At 45.2% G+C, this 18,882-nt stretch overlaps 1 pseudogene; it reads right to left on the bottom strand.

The window, feature by feature from the left end:
- The window catches only part of LOC132533784 (NADP-dependent malic enzyme, mitochondrial-like), a 36,544-nt pseudogene extending 20,021 nt beyond the window's left edge, over positions 1-16,523 (bottom strand).
- Positions 16,524-18,882: the final 2,359 nt, after the last annotated feature.

Here is an 18,882-nt window from a genome sequence, read left to right on the forward strand (position 1 = left end):
AGGTGGGGACCAGGGGCTTAAACCTTTGTTTGTGTGCACTGTAATGTGTGTTCTTAACCAAGTGTGCCATTGCCTGGTCCCTGGGTGTGAGTTATTCACTTTTTTTTCTTTTTAAAATGTATTTATTTATAAAATGGAAACACTGACAAGACCATAGGATAAGAGGAATACTATTCCCACCGCTAGATCTCTATATCCCATCCCCCTCATAGCTTTCCTATTCTTTAACCCCATGGGAATATGGACCCAGGGTCACCATGGGGTGCAGAAGGTAGAAGGTCCGGCTTCTGTAATTGCTTCCCCACTGAACATGAACGTTGAGAGGTTGATCCAGACTCCCAGCCTGTCTTTCTCTTTCCCTATTAGGGCAGGGCTCTGAGGAAGTGGAGCTCCTGGGAATTATTCTTAAGACAGTAATACCTTTAGAAGTAGATCTCTGGAAATCAGGTGGTAGCACAGTGGGTTAAGTGCATGTGGCACAAAGTGCAAGGACTGTCATTCTGGCTTCCCACCTGTATAGGAGTCACTTTACAGGTGTGAAGCAGGTCTACATATGTCTGTCTTTCTCTTTCCCTATGTGTCTTCCCCTCCTCTCTCAATTTCTTTCAGTTTTATCTAACGATGATATCAATAACAACATTAATAACTACAACAACAATTGAAAACAAAAACAGCAAGAACAACAAAAGGGAAAATAAATAAATAAAATATAAAAAATTAAAAAAGAAGATACATCTCTGTTAACACAGAAGAAGCTAAAACAGGTTTCTTGACATTTTGATGCTTTATTCCTTCCTGAAATGTGCAAACATTATCTACTACTTTAGCAGCTTTAGTCCTAAGGTGCTTTTTTTTTCTTGCAAGAGAAAATGAAGTCAAATTCTAAGGATTATGGGGGAATGTTTCCAGCTCTTCTCCTTGGAGAGGATAAGATGTGCAAACAGCTGGAGAAGAAACATGTTGTGCTCATGCAGACAAGCGAATGCTCATTGAAAAGCTGACAGGATCTTATCACAGCCAATGGCACAGTTTATAAGCAACAGAAGAATCAGAAAGGCTCCCAAAGATGAAAATTTCTGCTTAACCTGACACCCCAGCCCAAACATCAGATGACTTCAGCATTTGAAAATCCTCGTTTGGCAACTCCCAGATGCTTCCATCTAGAGTAGGGGAGGTCAATGTGGTTTCAGCTATTATGTGACAACCGTAAAAAGTGACAAGAAAACTCAGAATGAGTTACAAAGGGTTTTCTTTTTCTACTGGAATGTTTATGACTCCAAAAATAATAATAGCAGAGACTTTGAATACCCCCTTCCCATCTCAAGAAGTCACACTTAACATGTCACAACGTTCTTTCAAAGCTATGAGCATGCTGTAGACCCCCTCACACCACCACTTTATAAAATAAGAAAACATGTAGAAAGCCTGAACATAATATGGACCTTTGGGCATTATGCCTTTTGGAACACAGCTCTGCTCTAACATGAGTTTCTGGTTTATCCAAAGCAAGTATTCCTTATACATATGAGCCTGCAATTGGTATGTTTCTGACCCAATGGCCCACTCAAATAGGTGACTTATGTGTAAGTATGAATGAGACAGTAAGAGAAAAAGACCCTACTGGCTTGTTTTTTACAAAGTGGACCAGGTTTACTTTTGTCCCCTTAGTCATTCATGTTTGTGTTTTGTGCCTCAGTTTTTTGTTTTCTGTTTTTATTATTTGTTGGGGGGTGAAACAGGTGTGGGGAGATGCTCTCAAGACCCAATTAGGCAGCAGCTTGGGAACCAAGGTTAAACTGCTTTCCTCCACACCCAGAGTCCCATTTCACACTGTCATTAAAGGGGCAGTTTTCCATGCAGAGGTCTGAGGACAATCTTGAAGTTATTTGTGAGTGGAGGGAGGGCTCTTCCCACTTTAATTTATCTCAGAAGCTTGGCTAGACAGAGCTCACAGACTCCTGGTGCCAAGAACTAGAGTTTTAAGGAGAACAGAGTGAAGTACTTAGTGAGGAGAGAAGGAAACATATGTCCTGGTCACAGGAAGCCAAACTTAGAGACAACGAAATGTGTGGAACTGGGAGTCTGAGAGGTCCTTTGCTCAGAGGTCATCAGTGAGGGTGTGGAAGGGAAGAGTACAGGGCAGTGGAGGGGTGGGGAAGGAGCATGGTGGTGGTAGTGGTGGGGTAGTAGTAACAGGTAGGAACAGAGATCCAAAGATGAGTGACAGTGACACAGAGAGAAGACATAGCTTGTAAGTCACTAGCAGCCAATGAATCTGTCTGTTCCATTCTTAAGACCAGGCAGAGCCACAGGGATAAACAGAAATAGCCAGGGAAGGACAGACACTGGGGCAGGTGGCCAGAGGTGAAGATGTTTGGGAGGACTTGAAAAAGGAAGCAAGAGTTTGCTATGAAGGAGGGGGAAAACCAAGCTAATTGATTGGTCATGTGCTATCTGCCAGTTACTGAAAGGCTCTGAGAATACTAGAACGTGTATACTTGGATAGGTAGAAACTGGGAGGGAAAGAGGGATAGAGAGGGCTAGAGAAAGAAAAACATTTGCAGTACTACTTTATGACTTGTGCAGGATGGGACCACCGTGAGCTTGAGCCTGGATCCGTGCACCTGGTAATGTGTGTGCTCAGTGGGTGCACTACTGCTTGGCCCCAGTGAAAGTGCTCTTAAGTCAGGATGAAGTGGACCATGACCTTCATTCCCCCCTAACCTTTCACCAGGTGGGAAAGGTCAACAGGCTCCAGGATGCATTTTGCACTCAGTGCTCTCAGCTTGCCCGGGATCTCTGAAAATATGCTCTGTGTCTCAGAAGACGCTGCCATAAGGTGCACTACTATCAAGCATGAATTCTAAGTTCCATCCCTGGAATGGCAGTATTCAGAGTGATGCTTTGGCTCTCTCTCTCGACTCCATGAATAAACAAAACATTTTTTAAACCTCTGAGGACATTCTAGTAAGAGAATTTAAAGGAATCCCATCCAGTGCAGTGGACTCACACAGAGAAGGGGTCTAAGTTGGAGCTGGGTAGACCAGTTGGTTGGTGCTGAGCTTCTTTGCTGAACAGGCAGCCTGTACTTTCATTGAAGCTATTCTACAATGAGGCTTCACTCACACCCTAGTCTAGAACCTTTGAGAACACCTATGCCCTTTGCAGTCTCTTTCAAGAAGCTTCTCTTTTGGGATGGAGGCTTTGGTCAGCTTGAGGGGACATCAGGTTGAGGGCATTTCACAAGTCAGTAGGAGAGCAAGATTATCTGAGGAAAGGTCTGGGCCACGTGCCTGCATACACACATTTCCCTTTTGGGTTAGGAAATTCTCCCTACACCTCTTCTTTTGATTGCTGTAGCCAGGATGGCCAAGACCAAGGGAAGAAAAGGTCAAGGGCTGATCAAAAGGAAACTCAGGTCCATTTGTTTCCATTGCCAGGGAGCTCTGCCTTTACCTGAAGGGTCTCAAGCTCAGGACATCCTGTTGGAGTTGCGAAACTTCATCCCCCTCTGGCTCCAGTGGGAAATAGGAATGCATCTACATGAGGCCTGCCAGTCCCCTGACACTCCAGTCCCTGTGTCCACACTCATAGGAGCATGTAGGGTGTTCCCTGCCTCCCCAAATATAAGCTGCTCCTTCGGTATGCCAAAAAATTTCCACTCATGTACATCTTAGACGTTATTTTGTGTATGTAAATCTCCACCTGCCTTTAAAAAATACTGACTAGGGGTGGGAGTGGGGGAAGGGAGACAGCACAATGTTCATTCAGAAGACTTTCATGCTGGAGTCTCTGAGGTCCCAGGTTCAACACCCAGGACCACCTAAAGTCAGGGATGAGCAGTGCTCTTGTCTTTCTCTCAATAAAATGAAAAAATATATATATATATATATATATATATATATATATATATATATATATATATTAACTTATTGGCAGGGGAAGTAGCTCAAATGGCAGAGTGCAGGACTTGAATTCTCTATGGGTCAGTGCAGTGATCAGATGATCTCTCTCTTGCATACAGAACTGTACTTTAATAAGAGCTAGTCCATCCAGTGATTGAAACCCATGAGTCAAGCCCCAGGGTAAGTGGCCCCACACTATCCTGTCTCTTGCACCCAGCTCTCTTCTGCAGAGTATGACAGTGATTGGGGGATCAGATGGAATTTTGCTGACAGACCCTCTAAATCCCCCTTAGGCCACTTCTTCAGCTCTGGCCCAGTGCCAGTGGCTGAGCCATAGCATTAAGCATCAGCCAGTCTTTGGTAGGCAGAAAATGAAAGAAACTCAGGGAGAAACTAGGGCAGTGGGTGTTCCTTTTCTTTTAAAATATTTATTTATTTATTTATTCATTTTTGTTGCCCTTGTTTTATTGTTGTAGTCATTATCTTTGTTGGATAGAACAGAGAGAAAGGGAGAGAGGAGGGGAAGACAAAGATGGGGAGAGAAAGATAAACACCTGCAGACCTGCTTCACTGCCTATGAAGTGACTCCCCCTGCAGGTGGGGAGCTGGGGGATTGAATTGGGATCCTTATGAAGGTCCTTGAACTTTGTGCCATGTGCACTTAACTTGCTTTGCTGCTACCGCCTGACTTCCTCTCTCATTGTTTTTATGTATTAAATTTTATTTTTTTTCATAGCTGAAGTTTTATACATATATTGTTTCATAATTCATGGCAACTGTTTCTTTCATATAAGACACCACTGCACTGGAGCTTCCTCTGCTGTCATGTCATAGCACTTCCCATGTGGTGCCTGTGTCATGGGGATGACAAGGTATATGTCCAATTGGCCCCCCAACTGCTGCCCTTTCTTTTTGTCATTAGGGTTTTCAGGGTTATCACTGATATATGCCTGCCTGACTCCACCATTCCTAGTGGCTATTTTTTAAAACAGAAGGTGAAAGGTAGAATGAGAGAGGGAAGGAAGGAGAGAGAGACAGAGAGGGAGAAAGAGACAGCATTTAGGACTGCTTCACTGCTCATATAGTGTCCCTCCTACCCCCGCCCCATGCTGGGGACCTGTGTCTTGAATCCGGGCCCTTACTTTTGGTAATGTGTACTCTACCAGGTAGGCTACTTCCAGCCCCCAATTGCAAAATTTTTTTTTAAAAAAGGATATTTTGAACATGCCAGGAGCCATTCTCTGCTTGATAAGCTTTGAAACAATGGAAGCCCTCGAGACAAGTTTTCATTTCCCCCACGGGCAGGCCATTTCCCCTCAGGTAGGCCATTTATCAGAAAGCAAGTGACACATCACATAGTTGTGGTAACAAACATGGTTTCAGCTATTGTATGTTGCAAGGAACATTCCACCCTAATGATTGCTCCCCCTCCTCCTCCTCCTCCAGTACTTCCCCCTTCCCCAAAGCCTTATAATGCCTGTGAACACAATAAAATTTTGCAGCTTGATCAGAATCCTGTCTTGCTGTCATTCCTTGTGTCTCCTGTTCCTTTCCTTTCAAGTTCTTGGGCTCCTAGCCCCTATTCATGCCCCGCTGGCTGGGGCATCTGGCGCCCGAACATGGGGTGAAGAAGCCTTCTGGACCTTGGAATGCTGCTGCTATCTGAAATTCACTGAGCCACCGCGGCCCGAGGAGGCAATGCACAGGCTCGCATAGATCACCACGGAGCTGCCTGGCCGTGAGTCAGATCTGAAGGAGTGTCACAGAGGCACAAGGTAAGCATTACCATGGGACAGGCATTTAGGAAACAGGATTTATTTATTAATGGACTCAAGGAGTCTTTCAAGACACGAGGAACAGGGGTTAAAAAGAAAGATTTAAAGAAGTTTTTAGACTATATTGGAGATATTTGCCCCTGGTTTCCCCAGGAAGGCACTATTGATGAGAGGCGTTGGAGGAGAATTGGTGATTGTCTTAATGACTACTATCAATCTTTTGGTCCTGAAAATGTCCCTGTTTCAGCCTTTTCCTATTGGAATTTAATTAATGATATCTTAAAAATTTATAATAATCACCCTGATATTAAAAGCCTCATTACAGAGGGTGAAAAGGTCCTCCGGCAACTTTCTCGCCTGCCCTCCAGGACAAAGACCCCATCTTGGTGCCCTTCTGTAAATGTTGACCTTGATCCCCCCATATCCGGCCAAAATAAAGACCCTGTCCCCCTCCCTACAGGTTCCACCTCACTCACTAAACTTCCCTCCATTGACCCTTGTATTGCTAATTCACATGAGAATAAAACCCTGCAATCTTTCCCCCACCTCTATCCAGTTTTACAAAACCCCCCTCTCCTGAAGCACTTCCCGTGGAGGAGGAGGCTTCGCTAGAAAGAGAGGCTGCCAAATACCACAATCCTGATTGGTGTCCTCCTCCCTTTAATCCCCCTCCTTACATTCATGCCCCTGCTCTCCAGCCTGACCCCCTCCTTGATGATCCTTCCATCAGGCGGGCACGCTCAGGAGCCCTTACAGGAATTTCCACCCTCCACAAGGTCCTTGCTGACTGGAGAGAGCAGCTTCAATTAATGAAAGAAATAGCTGCAGTTACAGAAGAACTTACATTTTTAGCCTCACCAAAAAACCTAAGCCCAATCCCTAAAACTAAACCATCCAAATCAAAACCAGTTTTGGCTTTCCCTGTCACTCGGAGCCAGACTCAAAATGACCCTGCACATAAGGTTTCTATACAAATAGAAGACCCTGAAGAACCTCCAGATTCAGATGTTGATAGCGACGATAATCTCCCACAATCTTCCACCCCCTCTAAAACTAAAAATGACAAAGCCCAATCAAGTTCAGATGATGATAATGATGATAATTGTTCTCAAAAACATAAAAATCTAAATTTTAAATACTTAGAAAAATTAAAAGCGGTGGTTGCTAACTATGGTCCGACCACTCCTTTTACTGTAGCTTTGTTAGAAGGATTTAGTGATAAATGGCTCACTCCCAATGACTGGAATCGGCTGGCTCGCACTGCTCTTAATGGAGGCGATTATGTCTCCTGGAGAATTGAGTTTATAGAAAACTGTAGAAGAAAAGATTCCTCAAAGACTTGGACTCTTAAAAAACTCGTAGGTAGAGCCCCTATAATTCCAACAAGGTTCAAGCCCGTTTCCAACCCGGCTTGCTCACCCAGATACAACAGGCTGGCTTAAAAGCATGGAAGCACCTGCCCCCTAAGGGATCTACCACTACTTCTTTGGCAAAAATTAGACAAGGCCCAGAGAGCCCTATAGTGATTTTATTAGCCGCTTAAATGAGGCTAAATCAAAAGCAGAAAGGCTTTTCAGAGGTTATGAAACTGATAATCCTTTTGTTAAACATTTGGCTTTTGAAAATTCTAATCCCTCTTGTCAAGATGCCATCTGTCTTCACAAGTGTGGCACTCTTGCTGATTATGTTAAGCTTTGCTCTGGCATCGGCACTACACATGCTCTTGGGCTTGCCATTGGTGTCACCCTCCATAACAACAATTTTTCTGCAGGCGCCGGCCAACAAAACAAGACCTGCTTTAACTGCAAACAGCCTGGTCATTTTATCAGAGAGTATATGGCCACCGCCCAAGCCCAACCTCCTGTATTGGGGCACCCTCCTCCGGCAACAGTTTGTCCACGCTGCCAAAGAGGCAAGCACTGGGCCTCTGAATGTAGATCTAGAAGTAACATCCAGGGCCAATTCTTAAACCCCCGACCATTGGGAAACTTCCTGCGGGGCTGGCCCCTGGCCCCCACACAAAGGACAACCCCTGGGCCTATCAGGTTTGTCCCTCAGGCTCCAGCCCAGCTGCTTCCCCCTCCCCAGCCAACTCCCAATGCCTCCTCAGATTGGTCTCTAGTCTCTGGAGAGCCACCGCTTGCAGCGCAGGACGGGACCTCTGTGCCACCTCCCGCACAGTATTAACCCCCGATACAGGCCCTCTGACCATAAATACTGCAGTCTTTGGCCCCCTCCCTCAAAATTTGTTTGGCCTAATACTAGGAAAAGCTAGTTCCACCCTCCAAGGTCTACATGTGGTCCCCGGAGTTGTTGACAATGACTTCACTGGAGAAATTAAAGTTATCGCCTCCTCTCAAGAAGGCACACAGGTCATTCCACCCGGTGAGCATATAGCACAACTAATATTACTTCCCTTACAGCACCTTAATAGTAATTTCCATAAACAGTCCCATCTCGATGACCCCCCCTGTGTCCTCAGACGCATATTGGGTCCAACAGGTTTCTCTCGACCGCCCCTCCTTGAAACTATTTTTAAATGGCAAACCTTTTACTGGTATTATAGACACAGGGGCTGATGCCACAGTCATTTCTGAAAAAGACCGGCCACACACTTGGCCCTTAATGGCCTCTCACACCCACTTAAAAGGCATAGGCCAGTCCACTGACCCCAAAGTCATCTCCCAGGCTCTTACTTGGTCAGATGAAGAGGGCAATACTGGCTCTGTTACTCCATTTGTTATCCCTGGGCTGCCAGTTAATCTCTGGGGCCGTGATATTCTCTCAAATGAATGTCATTATGTGCAGCCCCAACGAAAAGGTGTCCCGGCAGATGTTAAATCAAGGTTTTCTCCCGGGAAGAGGACTTGTAAAAAACTCTCAAGGAATTAGAGAACCCCTTACAGTCGTCCAAAGGACAGATCGGTCTGGGCTGGGTATCTCTCCCCCTCCGCCTTTTTCCTAATGGCCGTTGACATGCCTGCACCCCAAGCAGAAAAAATTGCCTGGAAAACAAGTGTCCCCGTATGGGTTGATCAGTGGCCTTTAACACAAGAAAAAGCCAAAGCAGCACTGACGCTAGTGCAGGAGCAGCTTGCTGCAGGTCACATAGAGCCAACTACCTCCCCATGGAATATCCCAATTTTTGTCATAAAAAAGAAGTCAGGAAAATGGCGATTATTACAAGATTTAAGAGCTATTAACAAAGTAATGTTCCCTATGGGGGCCCTTCAACTGGGTCTACCCTCCCCTGTAGCGATCCCCTCTGGCTATCTTAAAATAGTTATTGATCTCAAAGATTGTTTCTTCACTATTCCCTTACACCCTAATGACAGGCCCCATTTTGCCTTCAGCATACCCCAAATAAATTTTCAGGGCCCTATGCCCCGTTATCAATGGAAAGTATTACCACAAGGCATAGCCAATACCTATACCCTTTGTCAAAAAATTGTTGATGAGGCTGTTGCTCCAATTAGACAAAAATGGCCTTCCATATATATTCTACATTATATGGATGATATACTTTTGGCTGCTGACCAAAAGTACAGCCTGTTTCAATGCCTAGAAGACCTGACAGCCAGCCTTTCAAATAGAGGACTTCAAGTTGCCCCCGATAAAGTACAAATAGCTGACCCTTATACTTATTTGGGATATGAATTGCTTCACCATCGCATGCTAACCCCTCGAATTCAACTACGCACCTCCCATTTACAGACCTTAAATGACTTCCAAAAACTTCTAGGTGATATTCAATGGCTTAGATCATATTTAAAATTGCCCATTCATGCCCTGCTCCCCCTAAATGAAGTCCTTAACAGTGACCCAAACCCATTGTCTCCCAGAAAGCTCTCCCCTGAAGCCCAAGCTTCCTTCAACCGCTCTATACAAGAGCAGACTGTTTTTCAAATTGACTATAATACACCCCTGCTATTTGTTATCTGTTCCACTTCTCATACACCCACTGGTGTTTTCTGGAAAAACTCACTTAAAGCCAAAGATAAGGGGCACCCCCTACTATGGGTTCATCTGCCTGCTTCCCCTCAAAAGGTGCTTGCCACATATCCATTCCTGGTTGCACAGCTGATTATAAAAGCACGAAAACTGAGCCGTCAATATTTTTGAAAAGATCCTGACTCTCTTATCTTACCCTACACTAAAAATCAGCTTGATTGGTTGCTCCAAGCCTCTGATGACTGGCCTATTGCATGTGCCTCCTTCTCAGGCACCACTGATAATAATTATCCCAACAGTCCCCTGCTACAATTTGCTGCTGTGCATCCCTTTGTATTCCCCAAGATAACAGCTACCCAGCCTCTTAATGAGGCCTCCTTGGTATTTACTGACGGCTCTGTTAATGGAACTGCAGCCTACGTATTGATGGGAACCCTACCAAATGCTTAAGGCAACTCTACATAAACTCAAAAAGACTTCCATCTATGAAACTCGTGGAGTGCCACGTAATAGCCTCAACCATGCTCTTTTTGTTCTTAATTTTCTCAATCTGGATGCACAAGAAAGATCTGCTGCTAACCATCTCTGGCATCCTGAGACCCATAATAGACAAGCCATGTTCAGGTGGTATGACCCCCTCACAATGGAAAGGTCCTGACCCTGTCCTCATCTGGGGACGTGGCTCGGCCTGCATATATGATCAAAATGAAGGAGCTCCTACGTGGCTTCCTGAAAGGCTTGTTAGACAAGTCAATGGAATCTCACCCGCAAGGGGAGATTGCCCTGCTCTTCCTAAAAACAGTGTTGATACACTTCCCTAAAGCCCCAAGAATTACTAATGTATTCCGTGCCCAAGAATGTGAGTTCCTGAGGCCCTTTTTTCTTCTTTTGTCTTTCAGGAAAACAACACTAAAATCTGAAGATGGTTCCAAAGAAGTCCAACCGTGTGATGCTTCCTTGTCTTCTCTACATGCCCCTAATATTGGCCATTCCCACTTGTACAGCTCTTGTTTATCAGTGGGAATTCCAGGTTAGAGAGACACAAACCAAAGACTCTCACACTACAGTCCAAAACATTGGCACAGCACGCTATCCTCCTAAAGGTTTCCAGGAGACTGTTGTCATTAATATTTCTCCCAAGACTATATCTAGCACCCATCGGCCTTATGCCTGCTTTCTTTTTGATAATAAGGACCGGAGCAGATGCCTTACTGATGTTTCCACTTATGGAGGCTGCCGCTATTGGTCCTATATTCTCCATGATGCCCACTTGCCAAGAACCAAAACAGGAAAGCCCAGTAGTCTCAGATTACAAGGGTCCCAGTTTACTATTCAGATTTCTGATCCCTGGGATACCCGTTGGCAAGACGGAGTTACAGGTAAATTATATAATAATGGATACTCCACATATCCTACAGTAACTATACATATCTCCAGACAATTGGCATTGGCCGAGCATAGAGAACAAGTAAATCAAGTCATTATAGAAACAGAGAATAAGCTCCATTCAGCTTTCCAAACAAATTCGGCCATGGAAGTCACTAAAAAATGGGCTACTTGGCCCCTATATCTCCAATATGCAATTAACCTTTTAAATTATTCTCAGATTGTTCTCAACACTTCCCATTGCTTGCTGTGTGCATCCCTTTCACGACCCATTCTTGCTTCAGAACCTTTAAACAACACACTGCCAACTTTTCTAGATGCAACCACAAATGACCCCCCTATGGGACCCCATCCCTCCGTCTCCTCAGTCCCACTTTTTCTAGAACACATAGGCAATTAATTTATACTGGTATTCCTTTATACCAACAACACTGGCCCTGTTAATTTCACTTGCACCCATAATGTTTCTGTAAGCACTGTCCATGAAGCACCACAATTAGCTTACTTCTGGTGCTGTGGGACACTTCTGACTAGCATAAATACCACTACCCCTGGGCCCTGCCTCATGGTAGCTATAGTCCCCCAACTCACTTTATATGAACCTGATGAGTTTGCATGGCTCCTACACTCCACTCATAAAAGATCTGTTTTCCTCCCATTGATAGTTGGCATAGGTTTAGCTACCTCTACTGGCATAGTTGTTGGGGCAGTAGGACATTCTATTTACTTCTCCCATGACTTTTCTGACAAATTACAACTAGTCATAGATTCCACCACAAACAGTCTAGAGTCACTACAGAGACAGATCACATCTCTGGCAAAGGTTACTTTACAGAACAGACGAATCCTTGACCTTCTTACAGCAGAAAAGGGAGCAACCTGCTTAGCTTTACAAGAATAATGTTGTTTTTATATTAATGAATCAGGAATTATAGAACAAAATGTTAAAAACCTACAAACACTTAGTCGAGATTTGAGAAATAGATATGACCCTTCCTCTGCACAATCATGGATGAATTCTCCCTTCTTGGCTGCTTTCAGTCGTGGGACCCCTGATTAGTCTTTTGTTAATGATTACCTTAGGACCCTTTATTTTTAATAAGATTACTGATTTTATAAAATGGCAAATTGACTCCTTGGCATCAAAACCCTTACAAATACATTATGATAGGTTTGATTTGGCTGACAGAGGCTTGGCTGAACCTGAGGGTGACAGACCTCCTTTTCGGATGGCATAAAACTCAGAATTATACACTGAGACATCCAACCTTGGCAGGGAAAGGACACCAGTAAGGGGTGCAAGGCAAAGCACTTCAGGGTGAGGACCCTATAGTACACCTTTGAGTCCCCCGTGAAGCAAACCTGATTTGCATGGAGGTTGATGTCAGCAAGAAAAAACTTCTGCCTTGAAGTTGTCTACACCCTGAAAACTGTGGCTCTGCCTCCCCTCCCCAAAAAGACACCAAGAGCGGAAAGATGTGGGAAGACTGGTTTTACATTCACCCCACAGGAGGAATCAGGTTAATACTTCTTCCCTCTGGTTAATGCCCACCAAAACTGCTATTAAGGTCTCTACACCACACCCCTGATTGCCTGCCTCAGTTAAATTGTAACGAAGGGAGGAGATGCCAGGAGCCATTCTCTGCTTGATAAGCTTTGAAACAATGGAAGCCCTCGAGACAAGTTTTCATTTCCCCCACGGGCAGGCCATTTCCCCTCAGGTAGGCCATTTATCAGAAAGCAAGTGACACATCACATAGTTGTGGTAACAAACATGGTTTCGGCTATTGTATGTTGCAAGGAACATTCCACCCTGATGATTGCTCCTCCTCCTCCTCCTCCTCCAGTACTTCCCCCTTCCCCAAAGCCTTATAATGCCTGTGAACACAATAAAATTTTGCAGCTTGATCAGAATCCTGTCTTGCTGTCATTCCTTGTGTCTCCTGTTCCTTTCATTCCAGGTTCTTGGGTTCCTAGCCACTGTTCATGTCCCGTTGGCCGGGGCATGAATACACTATGAAAACAACCCCCCCACACAAACCCCCCATGAGGGATCGTTTTAGGAAATGTTCCTGGAAATCTTTGTTTCTGAAAGAAGTTGGGACCCCTGTCTCCTCTTGCCCTACCCTAATAAAATCACATTTGAAGTGAAATTAGAGTGGAACACAAAGGAGGGTGTTTGGCTCTTTGAGTCAGCCTGAGAACTCTTGTCTTTGGAATCCAAACATTCAGTGATCCATCAGTGACACCCAGCAGGCAGGCAAGCTCACCTCCCTTCCTTCAGAAATGACCAGGAATCAGGCGGTGGGGAGGTGAGAGGGAGATACGGGGAGAAAAACAGACAGCAACACAGCTCTGAATGAGGCACTTGCCGGTCAGATCTTAGTCAGGGTTGGGGGAGCTCTGCAGTGCTTTTGTCAAAACTTTCTCATCTCAACTTGTTCCATGTGGAGAGTGGTCCCTAAGCCTTGAGGGGGTTGAACCCCAGGTTCCCTCTACAAAGAGATCGGCATGTGCTTCCAGCCTCAGCTTACAAGAAGCTGAATGGACCACTGACCTGCAATAAAAGAGGCCCTCCCCCTGGCCGGAGATAAGATTAGCCCTACTCTCCAGGACCAGCCTGGTCATAAATTCCTTTACTAGCCACTTTGTTCCGCATAATAGCAATGAGCCTTTCCCCAATATTCCTTATTTGGAGTGATCCTCCTCTATTAGTTCTCTCCCTTTTTTGCCACTTTTATTTCTTTATTTTTTCTATTTGTTTATTTATTCCCTTTTGTTGTCCTTGTTGTTTTTTTTTGTTGTTGTTGTTGTAGTTATTACTGTTGTCATCATTATTGGATAGGACAGAGAGAAATGGAGAGAGGAGGGGAAGACAGAAAAGGGGAGAGAAAGACAGACACCTGCAGACCTGCTTCACTGCTTGTGAAGCAACTCCCCTGTGAGCAGGTGGGGAGCCAGGGGCTCAAACCAGGATCCTTATGCTGGTCCTTGTCTTTGTACCACCTGCACTTAACCTGCTGTGCTACCGCCCGAATCCTTTTCTTCCTTTTCTAACCATATATATATATACCTGTTCTCACCCCAATAAAATTGAGTTGTCTCTCTGAAGTACTCCCAGAAGTTCGTGTCTCCACACGACCATGCCTGGTCCTTGGTACCTCCATGGACCTTCAGTGGTCCCCCAACCCTTGCCTCCATCAGCCGAGGAGGTGGTGGGGTTTTGCAGATGCAGCCCAAAGTTCCATAGGGACATTGTCTTTGGGATGTGATGCATTTAGTATAGTCAGTGCTGTCAAATTTGTTTATTTCCTTGTTCCCTTTTATTTCTTTCTTTATTTATTGGGTAGTGCTGAAAAGTAGATGTCTTGGGCTAGCAAGAGAGCTCACCTGGATAGTGACCTGCTTTGCCCTGTACTGTACGTGGCCCAGGGTCAATTTTGGTCCCCAACATATTGGACAATGCTTCAATGCTGTGGTTTCTCTCTGTCTCTGTCTCTCTCTCTCTCTGAAAAAGGTGGCATGGAGAGGAGAAGCCCCAGGCATGATGAAAAGAAAATAAGAGCTATTTTTAACATCAGGAGTTGGCAAGTAGAAGTTCAGTGGCCAAAGCCAGCAGAAGGAATGGGGTCCTATCCAGGAGATGTCCCCACCTCTAGTACCATCCCCAGGACCCACTGTGGCCTCCGGTAGGTCAGGCCATAGTGTTGACAGGCCAGCCCCATGGTGGGCATGTACACAATGGGCATGAACCCTCCACACCAGACGTCAGCACCCAGTAGAAGAGTTTCTCATTCTGATTCTGGAGCGTCATGGGGATGATGTACCTCAGGAAGGAAGACAAGAACCAGGCTGAGGGCTCTGGTGGTGGCTCATCCCATCCCCATTTGTGAGGGTCCAGGATTGACTCTCTTGCCCCCAACTGAAGGGGAAGCTTTCCATGTGGTGTAGCAGTGTTGTAGATATCTCCCTCATTTTCCTTCTCTTACTTGTCACTCATTATAAAAAATGGTGGTCAGGATGGTGGATTCATGTAGGCAGCAAACATTTCCCTTCCTGAAAGCTGGATGCTGTCACATGCCAGCTTTGACATGAAAGGGTATTTGCATTATTGTCACTTGAACTTGGAAATCAGAGATAGAGTTCATGAAATCCACTACCTGACGCACTCGCTCCTTCTAGATAGGTAGAAATAGAGGAAGGGGCTGGAGCGATATCTCACTTTTTGGGGAGGACTTGCCTTGACATGTATGTGGCCCAGGTTGGAGTCCCAGCACCACACAGGAGGGTGATAGAGCACCAGGTACTGTGGTGTCTCCCTCTTTCTCTGTCTGAATCTCTCTCTCTCTCTCTCTCTCTCTCTCTCTCTTCCACACACACACACACACACACACACACACACACACACACACACACACACACACACGACATTCAGGAAACCCCATTTCACCTCCCACTCCCTTAATAATGGCCATGGGAAGAACTGGAAAGATTTTAACCTGATTTAGGGCAAGCAGAGAGAGGCCAAACACCCTGCATTTTCCTACCTCTGAGATCAGAGTGTCTCAAAACTTCCTCCTAGACTTCAGTTCACAAAGGGTCTTGATTTTTTTTTGTTTGTTTGTTTCAAGAGGGTAAAACCATCAGGTGGACTTTCTGTCTTTCAAGACAGAGGGAGAGGGAGAGAGAGAGAGAGAGAGAGAGAGAGAGAGAGAGACCACAGCACTGAAGCTTTGTCCAGTGATCGGGGGCTGGGCTCAAACCTGGGTGACTCACATGGCAGAGATTACCTAGCTGAGTTATCTGTCCGAAGACCAGTAGGATTCTAGTCCTTGAGGCTGTGCTTTGGTCTCAAGATTCAGCTTTAGTCTCTGAGTGGCTGGAAGTAAGCTTCAATTCCATTTACCACTCTGATCACTGATGTCCCCAGAACCCCATCTGTCCTGTTGGGGACAGGTTTCACAAGTATCACATGTGACAGTAGGATCCTGGAGGCAAGGAACCCTCTTCTCTCCCTCCACCCCACACAGCGTCATTCTCCTCATTCCAGGAGCCGAGGGTCCCACCAGAAAATCCACACAGTTCAATGAAGGCATTCATTCATGCTTCTCTCTGGTTGACTCAAATGCCACCTCTTTTTAAGGGGCTTTCTGGGTTTTCATGGATGGAATCCTTCCCAGTCAAACAGATAGAACCTTAGGGGGACCTGCACTGCTCTGGGGGCCAGGTTGGGTTTGGGGTGCCTGCAGGAGTGTATTAGAAAGCAGTTGGCCAGAGGACACCACTGATCTGTCCAGGTCACTCTGCTGCCGCTCGTAGGACCTCATGACACGGAGCAGCTGCACGTCCTGGCTCAGGAAGCAGGGCGGGCTCAAGCCATGTATGCACAGCTGCAGCTGCTCCTCTAGCATGAAGGCCATGCCCTGGAGAGGAGGAAGAGAGGCAGACCCATGGGTATCTAGAACCCCACCATCTAGCCCTGAAGTCCCTGCAGATTCCGAGTGGGGGTGGGGAGTTGGAGCTGCATTTGAACTCCAGCTCTGCTGACTCAACCACCTGGCACAGGTAAGTCAGGGTCTACTCTGTGCCCTAGCTTCCTCCTGGGAATTGGGGCACCATCTCTGCTTGTGAACTGCCTGGGGTTTGTGTCATCACTGTGTTGTACCTAGTTGATCTTGATATAGCTTTTAGCTTTACAGAAAAAAAAAAAGGAAATACACACACACACACACACACACACACACACACATATATATATAGAGAGAGGAATAGGATAGAAGATACACACAGATTGTTGCACTTGGCACTCTCTTTCATTTGTTTTTAATTAATTGATTTTTTTTTTTTGTTATTACTGGGGCTCCACTACTTCTCCAAAAAAACATGAAAATTTATGTATTGCTGTTGCTGGGGGGCTTCACTGGCTCCAATATGATAATTTTTAAGAGAGAGAGAGAGAAGCAAGGAGAGAGGGAAAGAGACCGTAATCCCAAAGCTTCCTCCAGTGTGATGGGGCCGGGCTTGAATCCAGGTTGTGCACATGGCAAAGCAGCACACTATCCAAGTGAACTTTCTTTTACCCTTACAATACCACTAAACATCTCCTGGGTGTTCAGTGCTATTTGAAGTCCAGCTAGCACAGCAGAAGCATTTGAAAGACTCTTATGTACACAAGAGGCTTAAATTCTGCCCCCACTTGCATTGGATGGGGAAGGGGAACTTTAGGAGCAGTGAAACAGTGCTGCAGGTATCTGTCCTTTTCTTTCTCTCTCTCCTCTCTCTGTGTCTTACCACTATTAAAAAATGGCCACTGGGGATTGTGAAGCCTCAGCAATAACACTGATGGCAAAGGGTGAAGGGAGAAAAGAGAGAATGAAGACATAAAGAGACAGAGAGAGAAAGAGTTATACTAACAAGGAAAGATGTACTTTAGGAAAGAAGAAAGAAAGAAAGAAAGAAAGAAAGAAAGAAAGAAAGAAAGAAAGAAAAGAGAGCATGAACTTAATTGTCAAAAAGCAGACTGATTTTATATTCTCCATTATTTTTCCCTTTTGTTGCCCTTGTTTATCACTGTTGTTATTATTGTTGTTATTGTTGTTGGATAGGACAGAGAGCAATCAAGAGAGAATGGGAAGACAGAGAGAGGGAGAAAAATATAGACACCTCAGACCTGTTTCACCGCTTGTGAAGGTACTCCTCCTGCAGGTGGGAAGTTGTGGGCTCAAAGCGGGATCTTTATGCTGGTCCTTGCATTTTGCACCTTGTGTGCTTAACCCACTGCACCACTGCCACACCGTATATTCTCTATTATTCACTTAAGTGTTTTGTAAAATTAAAACTCAGTGTGCAAGTATCTGCAGGATTTTGCCACATCTCCCTGCTGATGTGAAAAGCTGCATTGCAGCTTTGTACTGCTTTACAGTTTCATTTTAAATTTATTTGTGTATGATACAGACTGAAATTGAGAGGGAACAGGGAAGTAGAGGGGGAAAGAGAGACACCTGCAGTACTGCTTCACTGCTCATGATGCTCCCCCCTGCAGGTGGGGGCTGGGGCTTGAAGCAGGGTCTTTGCTCATGGTGGTATGTGCTCTACTGGGTGTGCCCAGGCCCCTGCCATTCAGACCATTTGACCCCAACCAGGACAGAGGGGTTCTGACAGCACTTATGGAAGAGTAAACTGAGGCTCATCTCTGTCTACAGTACTACAAAGTCACATGGTTAGCACAGGCAGTTCAAATGCACTTGAGAATGAGGATTTATTTATTTTTTGTTCATTTTTTTGCCTGTAGATGACTTGTTTTGCAAAGCTGTTGGTTGTGAACCAATGTGGAAAGAAAGGTTGAGTCTGTCCCTGAAATATTTGGCACTGCTGGGATGGTGTCCTGTCCAAACAACGGAAGTGCTCTGAAAGGCTGGTGAATCATTCCTTAAACAGAAATCCCTGTGGCCAGCTCCCTGCTTTGCAAGAGTCTGTTTGTAAGCCTATTGTTCTTGACTCCCAAACACCAAAACACCAAAACACTGCTCAGCTCTGGCATATGGCAATGCTGGGGTAGCATCTGTGACCTCTGGCATTTATCTTTGATCTCCATCATCAGCCCATGATAGGGATATTTTTTTCAAACTCCGTAAAGTGGCCCAGCCAGTGTGGTTTTCCAGCTTTGTATTTGAAGCCCTCAGGCATTGGCTCTGAAGCACTGACTCTCTAGCTGTTGCACTGAAATCTTGACCACAGTGTCACTGACAAGTGTGACCTGGGTAAATGACCATACCACTTTGCAAATAGCATCACCTCATGGAATTTGTTTTTTTTTTTCCAGATATATTAGAAAGGAGCAAAAGACATGTGTACTGATCACCATT

Source organism: Erinaceus europaeus, chromosome 17 (assembly GCF_950295315.1).
Source record: "Erinaceus europaeus chromosome 17, mEriEur2.1, whole genome shotgun sequence".
Classification (NCBI taxonomy): Eukaryota; Metazoa; Chordata; class Mammalia; order Eulipotyphla; family Erinaceidae; genus Erinaceus; species Erinaceus europaeus.